Source organism: Zingiber officinale, chromosome 2B (genome assembly GCF_018446385.1).
Source record: "Zingiber officinale cultivar Zhangliang chromosome 2B, Zo_v1.1, whole genome shotgun sequence".
Classification (NCBI taxonomy): Eukaryota; Viridiplantae; Streptophyta; class Magnoliopsida; order Zingiberales; family Zingiberaceae; genus Zingiber; species Zingiber officinale.
Genome location: NC_055989.1, coordinates 82,521,173 through 82,541,028, shown reverse-complemented (window position 1 = coordinate 82,541,028; position 19,856 = coordinate 82,521,173).

Sequence of the window (19,856 nt, the reverse complement as noted above, 5' to 3'; positions counted from 1 at the left end):
TGAAGGGGCCGACCCAGTTCAACTCTTCTTTTGTTAGGCCACATTGTAAGGCTCGAGTTGCCTTGGTGCCAGCCTCAATTTTCTTCATTAGACTCGTGTCCTAATTTTCGCATGATACTAGTTTGCCAGCGCCGTCTAGTGGAAGCGCAAGGTCGGTTTGGATGATTATCCACATCTCTACCTCGGTCTTCAGATAGTACTCCATTCGGCTCTTCTAGTAGCCAAAATCTTCTCCAGAGAATAGAGGCGGACGTGCAGTGCTGTAACCTTCTTGGTGGGCCATTGTAGAGGAAAATCTCGCACACAAAAAGAAAAAAAAACAAATGTCCTAAGACTTGGTCTTGGATTAGTAGTGCGGGAGAAAAATAAAAATAATAATTTACTATTTTCAAAAAATAATAAAATATTAATACAAATTTTGGAAACTTCGATATTTTGCTAATATTAACTAATGGTGAAAAAGATGAAAATGACTTTTTTCAAAAATAATTTTAGAGGGAAAAAAACAAAAGGCGTAAGAATCTTTTTTAAGAAAAAATGGTATATGATTTTGTTTTTCAAAGAAGAATCCCTTTTGCTCGATTGGTCATTTCACCAATTCAGAGTAACCTCACTCTGATACCAATTGTAGGATCGAAGATGTGCTAGGGGGGGGGGAGTGAATAACACTCGTGACTTTTTCACTTATTTCGTAAATCACAGAAAATAACATAATGGAATAAAAGAAAGAAAATAAGAGCAACGCTATCACAGTTTCTTTTACTTGGTTCGGAACTTGTGACGACTTCTACTCCAAGGCACGCAATCATTGATCGCTTTCGTTGGACAATCACTATAGATTCGGAAATTGAGTACAAGTACAAATATGAAGCTTACAAGTATTGCTCAAAATTAAACTTGTTACCGACAACTTGGAGAAATAGAACTTCTAGCTTGATCGTCATCGGAGTAGCATTTAGACGTTTTCGGAGTGCGCGCAAGAGCTCAAGTTGTTCTTCAAGAATTGTTGTTGAAGCACTTGATCAAGCCCTCCTTTTATAGGCACGCTAGGCCTGATCCAGATCCACTGATCTCGGGATCAAGTTTGACTTGAGGCAGATCGGTCGACCGATCCCCTAGTTCGGTCGACCGAACCTTCTGAATCTGCCTTGTTTCTCGTCCAGATGTTGCTGCTTCGGATAGAGTCTTCGTTCAATCGATCGATCCCTCCGTTCGGTCGATTGATCCCACGACGCTCCTCGACTTATTTGGTCTGATCAACCCGGTCCGATCAAGTCAAATCTTATCCTTGGTTTAGTCGACTGAACCCAAGGTTCGACCTACTGATCCCTGGTCCAACCTTAGCCACAAGCCTGAGTTCTGATCTAGAATCTGATCTGGGGTTCGGGGGTTCGATCGACCGATCCACATGTTCGGTCGACCGAACATGCCGAAACACAAACCTGCAAAGAATGTTAGTTTACATGCAAAACAGAGTTAGATCAACAAATAATTATGTAATAAATGACTTTTGACAGCCTTTGGACTGTCCGGTTAGATTTTGGATTTCCTCCATAAACCCTAGGTCAAACCGACGCTTATTGTTTTCTTACCGGGGAACGCGCCCTCACCTACTCCACTCAGGAGAGTTTATCTTTTGCCAGACCGGTCCTCCAGACCGACTGAACTTTCCACCTAGGGTTACCACCCCGTAGGACCTAGGGTTACCACCCCCTAGGATTTTCCATAACCTAGGGTTACCACCCTTAGGACCTAAGGTTACATCTTCCTAGGGTTTTCCATAACTTAGGGTTATCACTCCCTAGGACTTAGGGTTACCTCCCCTTAGGGTTTTCCATAACTTAGGTTTACCTTCCCTAGGACCTAGGGTTACCACCCCCTAGGACTTTCCACCTGTCTAACCGCAACTACGACTTTCCATCATCTAGGGTTACTGCCCTATATGACTTAGGGTTACCTCCCCTAGGTTTTCCACCTGCATAGAATCCACTAGGACTTTTGCCTAAGACAACTTAGAACTTTCCTGCAAACTCAATCAATCTTGTTAGATCACAATATAATTTAAGTTTGGACCCTTTGACATAATCAAAACCCAGGTTCGATCGTTTGATGCTTCTCGTACCAACACAAACCATTTACCGATTGGACACTTCATGCCCGATCGGTAACTGCCGTAGACCTCCGCTCGATCCACCTTTGGTGAACCCGTTGGTTCTGTGGCGTTGATCGTCTTGACTTTAACCATCACGTCGACCTTGACTTTGACATCCATGCCATCTGCTACCTCGGTCCTTTGACTGCCTTGGCTTCCCCTTATCACCGCATCACCAATCAAGATAAGAGAGATAAAAAAAAGAACTACGGATAAAGTAAAATCATATTGCGCTTTGATGAAGAAGATCCTGCATAGATATAATGAAATATATAATAAATTGTACAATGATTGACCAAGTGGACGAAATGACGAGGATTTGATGGTGTGGGATACACAATTATTTTTAAATCAACTTTTCAATATGAAGAGATGTGGAAGATTGTAATAAATAAACTAATATATGCTCCTCAATCCTCAGGGTGATAAACTGCAAATAAAAGACATTAGAATCATCCGATGTTCATATTGACTTTTCTAATCCTAATATAACTGTTGATGTGGATGATAGAGAAGTCCAATCTTATCTAATGGGATAAAATGCATCCAAGAAAAAAGACAAAGAAAGAATAGATCTAATTGATGAATTAAATTAAATTGCACAAATCATTAGCATAATTAAAATATAATAACAATAACAAAATGAATTAACTCATTTAGACTCATCAACTCTTTATAATAGACATTTGAGACATGATAGATGAATAGCTTTCGAACTATTGAAAGATGTGTGCAGTTGATGAAAAATTTAAATAGATAGTAAATTTATTTATTTTATTAATTAATTGTGATTATAATTTTTATGATTTATCATTATGTATTATATTAATTTAATATTATTTGTACTTCTATATTTAAATTTTGAATTTATGAAATATTTATTTTTTAAAAAAAATTGGACGTCCTATATTGAACGTTTTTGTTTTAATAAATATATTAATAATAAAATAATGATATTAAATAGTTGTTAAAATATATATAAATAACTATTATGTAAAAAATATTTATAAATAAATGATAGATGAAATACATCAAATTAAAAAATTAAAAATATAATTAACTTTATCTAATATAAAATTAAATATAAATTAATAAAATGAACTATAAATATTTAATTGATAAAATATTTGAAATAGATATTTGATAGATAAGTCCATCGAAATTTGATTGATTTGAGCAAAAGGTGAAATCGTCACCCTAGCGGCCCCCTGAGCCTGGTCCCCCAGGATTTCAGAGGGAGTAAATCACGATGAGTGCTGGGCTGGAAAGTTAACTGGGGTCTTAGGAGATTTTGACCAACAGATCAAGAATATTATTCCCATGTACAACTGACGATCCTCGACCTTTAACCATTTGAGTAATTAACCAGACAACTTACCAATTGATACAGCCCGTGGGCCATCGAAATTTGATTGATGCTATAATAGAAGGTGGATCAACAATGACTCTACATATACATATTCCATAAGCTTTTAAGAGTATGAGCATCCGGGGAGCTCGTTTTTAATTTTATTTTAATGGTTTCATGTTTCCAGTAGTAAACTTTAATGTTTTTTTTAAAATAAATAAAACTCAAAAATGTTATTAGAAGTGTTTTTTTGTAATAACGAAAAGACGAGTGAGAGTTTTTTTAACATAGGGCATTGTAGAAATCGCAAAAATATTTCCAACGGCTCATGTCCCCTAGCACTACGCTCACGATCAAGCTCACCATCTTAATTATATGCAAGATTTGACAAAAACTTTATATAGAGTGAAGGCGGCTTGTTCAAGACAGCATCACGACGCATCGCCTTGTCGCTTTCCCCTACCGCCATTTCTTAATAGCATCAATAATAACTGAAAATTATTCGACATTACCATTCGCGTAACTATCAAACACAAACAAGCTAAAGTCTGAGCAAAATGTTCGACCCTGTTTCTCGTTTACAACCACAAGACCGATGATCTTCCGCTCCCATCCCTCACACCGACTACGGGCGAGGGGGATTACCCTTGCTGGTGCGAGCTTGTGCCCGAGGGACCAGCGCTGGGATAGGAACGCGTTCTCCTGGATCAGCGAAGCAGATATTCAAAATCCTGTTTGCATCGGCCTGAGGATCTGTCGCGACTCTTGTGGGTTTCTGAGCAGGTGGTGGCTCAAGGCCCACCGTTGCCAAGAGGCCTCGAAAGCGCTTGGCTGAACGCTCTTCCCAGACATTCTCAAGCTGCCTGATCTTCGTATTCACATAATTCTGAAGTTGATTCTGCCTCTCATCCTGCATGATAAAATCCAAAAGATGACGCTGCTTCACCAAATCACCAAAAACCTCGACGGCATCAGCTGCATTTTCCTCGCTCTTGGGTTCACTTAGAGCATTCTTGAGCAGACGCGCATTTAGATACTCAGTCCAGCATCGCTGTTTGAACTGGAAGTCTTCCAACGGCACATATTCCCCCCAGGGAACATGCTTTTGGCGAACGGCAGCCAGTTCCTTCTCCATAGTCGCCTTGGCATCACGTAGCCTCGACTCTAATTCTGCAATGATAAGCTCATGGCGCCTACGGACATCGGCGATCTTATTAGCGTAATCAGTCCTTTGAGCATCAAACATGGCAATCCAACCCATTTGTTCAGCAGTGAAGGTCCCACCCTCGCGACGCTGCAACCCATCTGCAATACTCATCTGACCGATTGCAGATTGACCAGCTGGATTCCTGATTTAGGACAGGAACTGATAATAACTTAATTGTATAATAAAAGACCTCGCCAAAATTTTTATAACTAGAAAACAAAGAAACAAGCAAAAGATAGAAAATTCAGGTTAACTTTGACTGAATTAGAGAATGTAATACAATATGCAAACCACTCGATTCGACGAAAAAAGTATTCTTTAATGTAAGAAAATTATAGCGAAATATATAAACTATAACTTTGAAAAAACAACCGTACCTAAAAAGAGGGAAACCTTAGGGGTGCGTTTGATTCGGGGTTATTCTTGATAACCTTGGTTATCCATCCAAAGTTATCAACAAAAATCTTGTTTGATTTAGGTATTCGATGATTCCCGAGTAATGTTCCATGTCCGACACGTCAGCAAAAGGGTCATACAGCCCGGGATCGGAAAACCTCAGAAAACTAAGATTTTTCTTGATTCCGGGGTTAACGAATTTTTTTTACCAAAAATACCCTTCGATAAGAAAAAACATGGAAAAAAAAGAAAAAATGTAAAAAAATATTAAAATTTTTAAAAATAAATAATTTTTTAAAAAAATACAAATTTTAAAAATAAAAAATTTAAATTTTAAAATTTTTTAAAAATTTTAAATTTTTAAAAAGTTTAAGAAATTTAAAAAAATTTAAAAATTTTAAAAATTTTAAAAAAAAAAAAAAATTAAAAAATTTATAAAAATTAAAAATTTTTAAAATAAAATAAATAAATAAATATTAAAAATTATAAAATGTAAAAAATATAAATATAAATAATATAAAAAAATATAAAAACATTAAAAAAATAAAAAAACACATACAAAATAAAAAAATATACAAGAAAAAGAAAAATAAAAAAAATATTAAAAAATAAAAAATATTATTATTATTATTATTATGTATAATTGATTTTGTAACTGAGGGTAATACGGTAAAATATTAAACTAAGGTATTCATTAAAACTTTCAAAGAAATAAGTTTTTGTTGCATTACCTAGGTTGAACCAAACAACATTTGATTATGTGATTATCTAATAATCACATAATCAAGATTATACATGATAACTTAAATCAAACATATCCTAGATGTGACGAAGGGATGATCTGAATGACTGGGATAGCAGAAAGTATATCGAGCAGGAGTATAATGAGCGAAGTAACTGATGGGAAGATGCAAATGGCCAGTCCTATTTATAGACAACAAGAGAAGAGGGAACCATCACGTGCCTTGTGTATGCGATTCGCTTGGGTGTATATTTTTGTCTGCGCGATTCGACATTGAACCTCGAACGGACTGACTCTCTGCATTGATATTTATGAAATAAGATCCTGTAAAAAACATGTTTCCCGCTGGATGAACTGCAAGAGATCTTTATCCTCCTTCCCAATGCACTGCAAGATATCTTTATCCGCAAGGAATACATCCCGCTGCAAGATCCCTGTCGGCTCTATTAAAATAAAAGATCTTTCCCGATGTATGACAATAAATAAAATATCTTTCTCGCTGCATGAATAAGATATATCTTTCCTATAATACTTTTTTTATAATAAAAAAATCACTCTATAAACTTTAAATTTTATTGTTAATTAATTATTAGTTTGACTGACATGATTAACTTTAAGAAAAAAAACAACTTTGAATTTTCAAAACTAATCATAATTTAAAAACCTCAAATGTCCACGATGATTCAAATTCTTTTATTTATCTTTTGATTTCACAGACGATACATTAACACATATGCACAAATTAGTATGTTAAATTTTTTAATCAAAATATAAAAATTTATAACTGATTTTTTATATTCTTAAAAATTAAATAAAATATAAATAAAATTATTTATTATTATTTCATTATTTCAATCTTTTAAGCTTTTAAGAATACAATTCGTTACGACGTGGAACCAATCAATATTTTATATTGCTTTTCTTAATGAATTTACACCGACTGGACATAATGATATTTTGAAAATTTAATTACTGGTGGATGGGTTATGTAAAATTAAGTTTGGCTTTTTATCCCAAGATTTAGGTTGAATATGGTATTTATTAAAAGATATATCATAGTTCTATTTATACTAAGGAGGTACATAAAAAATATATATAATTTTTTTTATTCTTTCCATCAACCTCCTTTTTCTTATTCAATATTTTTAAAATTTTAAGTTATATTTTTAATTAAAAATTATTTTATTGTTCGAATATACATGGTATCACCCTCTCTCTCCTTCTATTCTTTTTCCTGGTCTTATAAATATGAAACGATAATGAACATCCTCCACTTGTCACACCTCCTCATACTTTTTCATAAGATTACAAAAAACTATTTAGAGTTTAGAGATATTATCGTAAGAGTTTCAAGAGACGAGTTTAAAGGACAACAATGATTAAGAATCTCGGTGTTGAAGGATAAATTTCTAGCAAGAGTGAAATTAGTAGAAGAAGACAGATAAAGATTGAGCGATGTATGTATATATAAATTTATTAATGTAAAATAGGGTTGTCATATAAAAAAAACTACAGTTTTGTAGCAAAAAGTGATGACAAAAATCATGTTTATGGTGTCATTAGATGTGTAGGGAATAAATACGGAACAACACCTGCAATATGATGTACTCTATTATTTAATCAGTTTGCAAGGTGCTCCACTGTTATACTAGATTTCAACTACACATTGCTCATGCATGTTAGGTTGATATGGTAGGTATCAGCACGTTGGGTCTAATATGCGATCATATCAAGCCTACTTTCTTCCTTGATCAAAATTTTAATTTGATATCATATCTACCTTCTCTTCGCTCAACCCTTCGTAGTGATTGAGAGTTTACATAAATCTAATTACCCAAGGTTCATCAATGGATTTTGACCAAAATCTACTGATGAATCTAAACATGTTTGATTACACCCATTTAACGTGTTATAAGTTTATGATGGTGCAAGGAGTTAAATTATGTTATCTATTGCTTATTTAGGGCTCTCAATGGTGGTCCAACGTTATGAGAAGTTTATGCTTCAATGCGGGCCTGATATGGCAACATTTCAGGTCCAACGTGATCTTTGGTTAAAACTTTCCTTTTACACCATATATACCTTTTCCTCGCTCAACCCTTCCTAATGGTTGAAATTATGCAAAATTACAAAAACCCTAGGTCTATTAGTCGGATCCTGTCACACCCACTGATAAATTATGAAAATCTAATATATATACCATATCTATCGTTACTTATCTTTGCTATATTAATATGTACAGTAGCACTTGATTATGTAGTTGTAAGTTTGCTAAATTAGTTTGTAATTTATTTATCAGAGATGATCATATTACTAAAGAAATTCCCTTTGAGATATGGAATACGCTTGATGTAAATTCGGACATGGAGCTAATGTAAGAGGATTATCCAAAATAAATATTTCATCGTCTTCTGAGTATAGCGGAATGCAGAATACAAATAGAGATACAAGCAGCAATTTGACATTTGATCTAAATGAAGAAGCAAGTATTATAGAAGATGAGGTTTTAAATCCTTGTCAATACTTGTTGATTACTTTGAACCTACTTGGAGTGAGGAGGAAGAGCATTTTACCCGAATTGGAGAGGAATTACAATGCAATATAGATGTACACAAATTTTTAGCTGATGATATGCAGATTGAACAATATGAAATTCCCCCAGAGCAGTATAGTGACTTAGAAGAGGAGTTCTCAATAGCTAATGATCCATATATTCTAAATTCTCGATTGCTCCAAAGGCCAAATGAAAAGACAACAGATGAGCATAAATTTTGTATTGGACAGATGTTTCTATCTCGACAAGGGTTCAAGAATGTACTTGTGATAATACCATGGTTAAACATATAAAATATAACCCAGTTGACACCCAAAAAAATAAAGTAAAAGTCATCTGCTTCAATCAACCATGTACATGGAGAGTAGTTTTCCAAGGAGATGTAGAGTTTACTGTTACAAAATATGTAAAGGAACACCAATGTGACATTATTATGGGAAGTGCTGATTATCAAGCATGCTCTTCCTCCTTTGTAGCGTCTTTTGTTGAAGAGTAATTTGTTGCTAATGAACAGTACAAACCAACTATGATTATATCAGATATAAAAGCTAGGTTTGAAGTGATCATATCATATAAAAAAGTATACATAGCTCGGGAGAAATAGATGAAGAAGGTCGTTGGAGATTGTGACCAAGAATATAGAGATCTTCCACTATATCTGTGTGAGTTAAGAGTTAGGGATCCTGAAATCTATGTGACACTACACATGAATGGTGATAATCAGTTCGAGCACTGTTTTTCGAGTTTTGGCGCTTGTCAAAGAGTATTCAGGTCTTGTTTACGCAAATTGATCGGAATTGATGTCACACATCTAAGAGGGAAGTATCCGGGTGTGTTGTTGATGACTACAACAATTGATGCTAATGATAATGTCCTCCTAGTAGCCTTTGAAATCGTTGAAGTTGAATGTGAATTTACATGGAAGTGGTTTTTGGATCATACGAAAAAATTCTTTGCTGTTAATGCACGGTCAATGAGCATAATATTAGATAGACATCGTGGCATTAATATACCAGCGATTAGGAAAGTCTACCCAACCACCTATCGTGCTTTCTGTTGCCACCACATGTCTTGCAATATAGTAACAGATACTGATAGTAGGTTAACTTTAGGTTTGTTTTGGGCAGCAGCATGAGTAAACACAGCATTCCAATATGATCTTATAATGCAGTTCATGCTTGAAAAACATCTAGATGCCTATAAGTAGCTTCAGAACATTGACCCTAAAAGATAGGCTAATGCACACTTTAGTGGAAGAAGGTGCACAATGCTAACCATCAATTGTGTAGAGAGTTTAAATGCTTTGTTCAAGAATACATGTGAACTTCCCATAAACAGATTAATTGATAATACCAGAAGAAAGGTAGCTTAATGGTTCTTTAACTGGAGGGAGGAAGTCTCAAAATAGTATGTTGCTTTGACACCTCATGCTACCAAAGAAATGGATTCAAGGAGAGAGAAAGTTAGACTATATAAAATCCACTCCTACTCTCAATCTAAATTGGAAGTAGAGAGATGGGGTTCTTCATTCATTGTTGATTTAGAAAGAAATTATTGTAACTACGATGAGTTTCAAATTTTAGGACTGCCTTGCTCACATGCTATTACTGTCATCATTCACCAAAACATGGATACACTCACATATTGTGAGCATTATTTTCATTCACATAATTGGAATGCGACATACATGGATTGTATTTACCTTTGTCGAAGTAAGGAATTTTGGCCTAGGGGTATAAACAACATTATAGTTCTATGTCCCCGTAGCCTTGTGCAGCCGGGTAGGCGAAAGGAGGCATAGATCGAGTCGAAACATAATGGGAAGGTAAAAATCAAATGCAGCCAGTGCAAACAACTAGGCTATAATCGAAGGACTTGTAAAATGCTACCAACCCCTAGTTCTTGACTTACTTGTATATGTATACAGGAATATTCTGCTTGATTTATATATTTTGTAAGAAGGAGGAGTGGATCCATATATTTTGTATGCAGTACATCCATAGTGTTGTAAGAAAAATAGTTGTAGAAAGTGATGTTACTGTTATATCTTTGTATGTAGTATTTGTTTTTTTAATATAATATTATATATGGTACGAGAAGTGTAAACCAATCCCAACAAGGCAGAACTAATACTTTACACCATATCTCTATTTTGTAAACTAAAATCTCGATAGTAGTTATGAATTTTTAGAAATATAATAGGCTCAGTTCAACAGTGCATTTCAACTCTACAGGTTGGGGTTGGAAATTTTAAAGTCTTGTAAATTTATTTTCAACTCTAACTAAGTTATGACTTAAACAAAATGAGTGTTGTTGTACTTGAAAAATAAAATAGGACAACAGTTGTTGTTCATTGAATACAAATCAGGTGCACCGTTCTGTGCTAACTGGCACGGAGCAAGAACTTCAATTGTAGTAGTTACAACTAAGTTTTAACACCTTATCTAACTTCTCCTCTCTCAAACCTTCCTAGGGAACATGAATTTGAAGAAATCCAAATACCCTAAGGCCACATTGAATTCCAATCAAAACCTATTGATGGACCTAGACAGGTCCAATTGCACCCATTCAAGTCTTGTGAGTTTCTGGTCTTACAAGGACTCCAACGGTGCTATCTATTACTTATTTAAAGCTCTATAGAGGTGATCAAACGTAATGAAAAAATTTAGCCTGGTTATGGGCCTGATATGGGATAATATCAGGCCCACATTGGACCTGATATGGTATCATATTAGGTCCAACGTGGGCTTGATAGGTTGGGGCCTTGGCCACTTTGTTCAACCGATCACTACCAAGTTTTTGATCTCGATATCTAAAACTTGAGACCATATCTCTGTTCTATAATCTAAAAACTTGCTACAGATTGTGAATTAGTTTAGAAATTTAAATAGGCTAGGTCTAACACTGGATTTGAAGACTACAACGTGTGATTAGAAATTTCTAATATTATTGTAATTTAGAATAAATCTTTAACTAAGTTTTGACTTAAAAATAAATTGGCGGTTGCTGTTTTTGTAAAATAAAATTTGATGGGGTGTGTTGTTCATTAAAATCCTCAAGGTACACATGTTCTATGACAATTGACATGGAGTAAGAACTTCATTTGTAGTAGTTACAACTAAGTTTTGACACCATATCTAACTTCTCTTCTCTCAAACCTTTAGAGGGAACGTGAATTTCAAAAAATCCAAATACCCAAGGGTCATTAGTGGATTTCGGTCAAAATCTATTGATGGACCTAGATAGGTCCGATTGTACTCATTTCAAGTCTTGTAAGTTTCTGGTCTTGCAAGGACTCCAACTGTGCTATCCATTACTTATTTAAAGCTCTATAGAGGTAATCAAACGTAATGAAAAAATTCAGCCTGATTGTGGATTTGATATGGTATCATATCAGGCCCAACATGGGCCTGATAGGTTGGGGCCTTGGCCGCTTTGTTCAACAGATCACTACCAAATTTTTTATTTCAATATCTAAAACTTGAGACCATATCTCCGTTCTATAAGCTAAAAACTTGCTACGGATTGTGAATTAGTTTAAAAATTCAAATAGGCTAGGTCTAACACTGGACTTAAAGACTACAGCGCATGATTGGAAATTTCTAATATTATTATATTTTAGCTTAAATCTCTAACTAAATTTTGACTTAAAAATAAATTGGTAATTGTTATTTTTATAAAATAAAATTTGACATCGTGTGTTGTTTATTAAAATCTTCAAGGTACACATGTTCCGTGCCAATTGGCACGGAGCAAGAACTTCATTTATAGTGGTTACAACTAAGTTTTGACATCATATATAGCTTCTCCTATCTCAAACCTTCCTAGGGAACATGAATTTGAAGAAATCCAAATAGCTTAGGGCTATTAATAGATTTGGTCAAAACCCACTGATAGACCTAGACAGGTCCGATTGCACCCATTTCAAGTAATACAAGGGGTGAGTTTAATGGATTCCAAGATTTGGTTATAAATGATTGTAGAAGTGCTTATTATGTTCATTTCTTTACTCATTGATTATAATTGACTTTAGTTGCAGCATCAAAAAATGTCATGCCTATTCATCAATTTTTTGATAGATTAACTTTTATAGTTAATATTGTTGGTTCTTCATGTAAGCGTAATGATGACTTGAAGAATGCTCATGCGGATGACATTGCACATTTGATTGTTATTAATGAACTAGAGACAGGGTGTGGACTTAATCAGATAGGTACTTTATAATGTGCTGCTAATACGCACTAGAGGTCTCATTTGAGATTGTTAGCAGGCTTAATTAAGATGTTTACTGCATCGTGTACGGTATTGTTTAAGGTTACAGAGGATGTGTTGGAATGTATACTTGTAACGACCCACCTTCTACTACTAGGCTGTAAGGCGAATCGTCACAATAATGCTAAACTATACTGTGCGGAAAGCTGGGCTAATTAAAATTTTACTCTACTAATGACCGATACAACTGATAAGAAAGGTCCAGAGACCTTCTCTGCTGGTGCACATATGCTACGGAGGGGAACCTGAATGCCCCAACTGAGCTAGGGGCTAGAAACTAACTTCCCAACTACCTGCCGGCCTGCTGATCGATCTACGGGTCGATCAAAGCTGGGGAAGCTCCTGCTCCCAACTGGATCGGTCGGCTGACCGATCCAGCAGAGGCTGGATCGGTCGGCAAGACTCGGGCCCGAAACGCTCGACCTGCGCACCGATCCGAGCGGCGACCCGCAGCGAACAGCCCGGATCGACCAGCCGGTCCGCCTCGGCGATCAGCATCAGGATCGGGATCGACAGCCGGTCGAGTCGGGGATCACGCAGCAGCGCCCGCATCGATCGGGAGACCGATCAGAGCCTGATTTCACCCGGGGACTCGGATTTCAGCACTTTGGCGTGCCAAAGCCCCACTTAACACCTAACTAATGCATCACAACTATTCTAACAACATATAATAACATTCCAACGACATAAACTAGTAATCTGACTTAATATAGGCATAGTTTAGGAATTCATGGCAACACATAACTAAAAGTGCCTAGAACATGGAAGCCAAAACCAATAAATAAAATGCTAAAGTAAATGCTAAAGAGTCTAATGCTCAATTTGCTACGTCCCCTAAGGACCTTTGATTCCAGTTCCTGCCACACACACCATCTTTGCATTGCCCTCCAGCTTCCTCTGTTAGTCCATCTTTCCTTTACCTTTATCTGCAGTATAAGGAAAAGTAGAATCTGTAAGCTTAAAGCTTAGTAAGAAACCATCTACCTCACAAAATCATGCATTCGATGCAATATGTTTTTAAATCATGCTATTTGAAAATATGCGCTGAACTTGCTAAGACATGGCATACTGAAATCGTAAGGCATAACATATAAGCATGGCATAAGCACTGAATCATGGCAAAGCAACCAAATAAACACCGAACTGAATATAGGCTAAGCTAACTGAAACTAAATCTGTAACTGGAAACAAACTCAACTAGCATAATGGATTTTGAGTTTTGAAATCTAATACATAATAAGTGAAAATACATAATCATGCTGTTTGGGCCCGGCAACTGTACTTGCTGTGCGCGCATCCCTACTAGACCCGGGGTTGCAAGTCCCGAATTTAGCAGGGTTGTCTAGGCTATCTGAACCTAGGGACGACTGTGGGAGTCCAACCCAATGGATATCTAATCCAGTACAGTGTCACTGAAAATAAAATACTGATATCTATAGCTAACTGATATAACATGCTGTTTCTAGGTTATCTGAACCTAGAGCTAGGTTATCTGAACCTAGAGGCGACTGTGGGAGCCCACCCATTGGACCGTAGTCCCATATAGCTAAAATAAACTGATTTACTGTTTTAAACGCTTCTAATGCATTTAACTGTACTATTAAAATGCCTAAGTTGCATTTTTACTGATCTAGTTATTTTGTCGAGCACTTAGTGTGCCCCAACTCTCCTCTTATTTAGGGAGATCACCTTTAGGCACCCGACAACGTCTACAACCCCAACTGAAGAGGGTAAGCGTGTCCGGCCCATCTAAAGGTGCTCAACTAAAATCCCTAAATCTAAGAGGAGGGTTAAAACACCCTACATGTCAACAAAATCTGCATATTACTAATCTAATGCATAGAAAATCCAAACGGAGCTATTATACTGCAGGTGAGGGGTTTCTTACCTCTTGATCGTAATTTCTTACGATTCTATTCGCTAGAGTTCCGGTGGAGGTGATCCTCTCGACGATCCGATCACGTCTTCGCGTTCCTCTCCCGGAGAAGAACCTCTTTCGTGTTGGAGTCGTCGCCGGAAGGTGAACCGATGGACCTTGGGCTTGGTGTGCCGTGCGTGAGGAAGAGGAGAAGAAGAGGGGCGCCGGCGTGAGGGTTTGAGAGGAGAAGGTGCCGAACCAAAATAAAAATTACCCAACTCCAACTTAAGTTTATTATTTATATTAAGCGGTTTAATGAACCCAACTCTAATATAAATATATTTGGTTCTCCTTTCTTTCCGCACGGGCCCGCTGGGTTCACCGGTTACTAATCTCATCCATAAACCATAGGTTTCGGGTTCGATTCCCGCCTAAGCTATTTTACGGTTCTAATTATTTTTGCTACTTCCGATACTCCGATTTTTCCGGAAAAATATCTAGAAATTCCAGAAAAATCATAGAATAATTCTAAAATAGTTTTGAAAATTTTCGGGCGTTACAATACTAAAAGTCTAGCTTTTTGTATAAACATTTACTTAGAAATAAGAATCATATTGGTCAAATATTTACATTTATAAGCTAAGTATAGTTGTTCAATTAATTTATATTGTAGATAACATGGTGTGTGGTGTCACACACAGAAGATCATGTTATCAGTTCTTTATAAATTATAAACAGTTGCTCACGACTAAGATGGATAGGAACAAACCATTGGAATAGTCGTAGTGTAATTTGGTAATAGTTTATCTTGACTATAAAATTACACTAGTACACTCAGAGTGTATTGAGCTGGACTATTTAAGGTAAGTTCTTTTTATACTGACCGAATAAAAGAACAAGACCTTTGTTATTATGGAAGTGTGTGCTCTTAATCATGATATAATAACAAGCGCATATATCTAGTATTTATTTCTTTGACTTATCAAAGGGTGAGATTTAACTCGATAAATCAAAAGACCCGATAAATTGGGAAATGATATTATTTATAGTGTGTGTTATTGATTATAGAAGGAAACTGTGTCCTAGGAATCTAGGTTGATGATGTCCCCAAGAGGAGCTCATAAGTGAAGGATCGAAAAGAATTTAGATATTTCCACAATGGTATGATATTGTCCACTTTGAGCCTAAGACCTCATGGTTTTGCTCTTGAGCTCTCTCCAAAAGGCCTCATACCAATGAAGATATCTTTTCTCTTATAAACCCATGATCTTTCCCATGTATTTTCAATGTGGGACTATGCTTGCAACCTTGCAACCCCAACAATCCCCCTCTCAAACAAAGGACCACAGACTTCCCACGTTCGATCCTCGACCCACCAGGTCTTCCTACCCCTCGGTCCACCCGACCTACTAGGACTTCCTGCTTGGTATCTGGTCCTCTTGATCCGAACATAGGAGCCCCCACTTTCTTTGTTCGAGGTCAACATTGTACTCACATGGCTCAATCAGACCATAGCTCTTGTGCACAATCGGCGGTTAAACCTTCTGGTAGTCCGGGCTCTGATACCAATTGAAGGATCGAAAAGAATTTAGATATCTCCACAATGGTATGATATTGCACACTTTGGGCCTAAGTCCTCGTGATTTTGCTCTTGGGCTCTCCCCAAAAGGCCTCATACCAATGGAGATATCTTTTCTCTTATAAACTCATGATCTTTCCCATGTGTTTTCAATGTGGGACTATGTTTGCAACCTTGCTGTAACGACCACCCTTCTTAATACTCTACTACTCTCTAAGAGTGACTGTTACTTAACTACTAACTCTACTTAACCAGTATGATTAAAAATCACATGGAAACCCTACCGAAAAATTTCGACAGAGTCTCCCTTGTACCGGTGACCATAAACCAAGATACAAGCATAGTATACATCAGCCACAGGCGGCTGGAAATTTATCAAACACCCACGCAGTTAAATAAGTATCAAACACACAAATATCTACTGAACTCATCCTACATGCAATCTAAACAGAATAATCTCAAATGACATGAACTTAAAATATAACTCAAATGTTTACAATAACTAAAATGCGGAAACTAAAATTAAAACTTCTTTCCTAGTCCCAAGGCTTCCATAGTCCTGACATCACACATCCTTCGAACACCTCCTTGTCACCTTCCTTTCTATATCTTTTCCTTTTCTGTATCTGCAGTAAGAGGAAGTGTAGTCTATAAGCAAAATTTACTTAGTAAGCGCTATCTAACTCACAAAATCTCGATATGCATGAGGATATATTAAAATCTAAAACTGAATGCTCAAAAGGAAATATACTCATGCTCATTTACTAGTGAAAGAAACATACTGAAAGGCTAAACATGTAAAGTAAATCTATACAATCATGCTAGCGTAAAGAACTAAACTTGTTGATTTTAGAACTATATGAAACTTATTTCATTTGTTCTAAACTTAATCTTTAATACTTTATGTTTATGTAAAACTCGTTTTACTTGTTCAAAAACTTATACTTATAATACTTCGAAATAATAATCAACTTCTTCTTGGGCCCAGGCATAGTACCATCTTATGCGCGTTCCCTAATAGGTTGGGGTAGCGAGCCACCAATCCTAAAAGAGCAAACCTCGGTCTACCAGGGCCAAGACCTCGGAATTGGACACCTGGATTTGTTTAACGACAACCTCGAAAGTCGAGTACTAGCCCTTTCTTAAAAGTAAAATACTTATAATCTTAATTACTTCTTCTTTTAATGCCTTGGCATTTTAATAGGCACCTTGTGTGCCAAAATCCCTAAAGTTTTGACTTTTGGGATCTACTTAAGGCCTCGGCCTTTTCTTTCTTTTCTTTATCTTTCTTATACTTTTCTTATAAAAGAATGCTTCTTACAAAACTAAAATGTTTAAACAAATTCTAACACTACAATGCTTAAACAAAATCTGCATACAAGTTTAAACAGAAATCTGCATATTAAGCTTAACTAAAATCTGCATATTAAGCTTATCTAAAATCTGCATACTAAGCTTATCTAAAATCTGCATTCTAGCTTAGAAAAATCTGTCGAATTCTCCTAAGACTAGGTTGTTCATGTCAAAAACATAGCACAACCAAAACTAAAACCTGCTGAAGCTTAAAATCTATGTAAACTTGTTGGAACAAGACTAGATTAACTAACCTACTGAATTTGTAACAAAAGGAATCAATTTTGCTGAATTGAACCTTAAGAAATCAACTTGCTGAATTGAAACTTTAAAAGTTAAACTTGCTGAATTATCAAAAGGAAAGGTTGTCCTATGCTCTAATAGAGCTGTACGTTTCTGCAGTGAACACAAAGAAAACTTGGACTGGAATAAGCTCCAAAGGGGGCTGTTCTAAGCTCCAAATGGAGTTGTTCTTGTCTGCAGAAATGCACAAAGAAGGAGGTTGTTCTCTGCTACAATTGGAGCTATTCCTTATCTACTGCAAACACCACAGGGAAATGGGACTGTTGGTGCCCCTTTCCTAATGCAAACCAAACTAAACCGGTTGGAAACTTAGAACCTATATAAAGCTTGTTTTGTTTCAAAATCAAATCCCATATCTAGCAACATGATACTAATTCTTGCTACTACAGAACTTAAAAGGAGGGAAACCAAGAACGCATGCTACTAAACTTCAATAAAACAGAACCCTAACCAAAAAGGGGAACAACATGGCAGCAAACCCTAACCCATCAGAATCCACAGAAATGCAGAAATCCCTAGGCATGTTACAACCGAAATGCAAAGGAAATTCGTTCACAGCAGAATCCTTTATCAATGACTTACACGGCAACTAAGCAAAAAGGAACCCAAATAGCAACTACATGGCACAAAAACAACCTCACGGCAGCAAACATGAATTCCCAATCTTCACAGAAAATTTAAAAACAAGAAGGAATACGAATCCGGAACTATCCTACTGCAGGTGAGTAGCAACTTACAGTGCGTTCTTGGGCTCACTACCGAAGGAGAAAGGCAGCTCTAGGGTTCGGATAAACTCGCTTTCTCGACGATCTCTCCCTATCTTCTTGTTCCCCTTGGTGAGACGGTCCCAAAGATGTGAGAAGCTCTCGGAACAACCCCTCGTCGGCCGCCGAAGGAAGAACCCTAGCGCCGGTTCTGTTTCGCCCGAAAGCCGTCGCCGTCGCGCACCAGAGAAGAGGAAAAGATTCGGGAGAAATTAGGGCTCGGGAATTTACCTTCTCAACTTATCCCTCTTTATAATCTCCATATTCTGTTAACTTGTTAAATAAATTTTCCTACCTTTTCTAAACAAAACCGACGGCTGGATCACTTGGTCAGCCGGATTTTGACCAACTCTAAGGTCACGGCTTCGATTCCTCAGTCGCGCACTTTTCGTTTCGATTTATTTTCAATGTTCCTAACTATACCTTATATACATTTTATTCCATATATAATTAACAAAACGTTTGCAGACCAGTTGGTTGGTTGAGTTCGCTAAGATCCTTATCGAGTCCCTGGTCCTGGGTTCAAAACCCGGCTTCAAATATGTTATTTTTTTTCTTTTTTTTTTAAACTTCTTTCTCTTGATAAAAATACCAAACGAACTCCAAAAATTACGTAAAAATACTCTAAAAATTTCTAAAAATCTATAGAATTTTTCTATAACATTTATAGATTTTAATAAGGTCTTTTAGGACTCCAAATCATGAAATTTGGGATGTTACACTTGCAACCCCAACAATAAGGATTGTCATGTAAACCCTGCAGGTGGACTTAGTCCGACATGACAATAAGATTGAGTGGTACTACTCTTGGGGATAGATATTAATTAAATGAGTTGTCAGTAACTTATTTAATTAATGAGCATTCTATATCTTAAACACAAGGAGATTAACACACTCATGATAAGAAGGAGCCCAAAATGTAATTTGGGATTGGTGTGATAGTTCAATAATAACTCTTTAGTGGTATGAGTTATTATTGATGAACTTGAGTTGGGTGTTCGGGGCGAACACGAGAAGCTCAAGCACATCGGGAAACCAAAATCAATTCCTCCTCTTAGTCCCTATTGTAGCCTCTTATATAAAGCCTAGTATCCACCTAAAACTAGCTTCTTACCCAAGTAAAGGGGTCAGCCTAGCCCATCTTGGTGTCTAAGATGTGGTCGGCCACATGAGTTGCTTGGAGTCCAAGTTAGGGCCGGCTCAAGCACATCTTGGTGTCCAAGATGGGGTCGGCCACACAAAGGTATGAAAGGAAGTTTTATTTTTAAAAATCTTTCCTTTTATAGACATCCACAAAAGGATTTAAAAGAGAGATTTTAAATTATAAA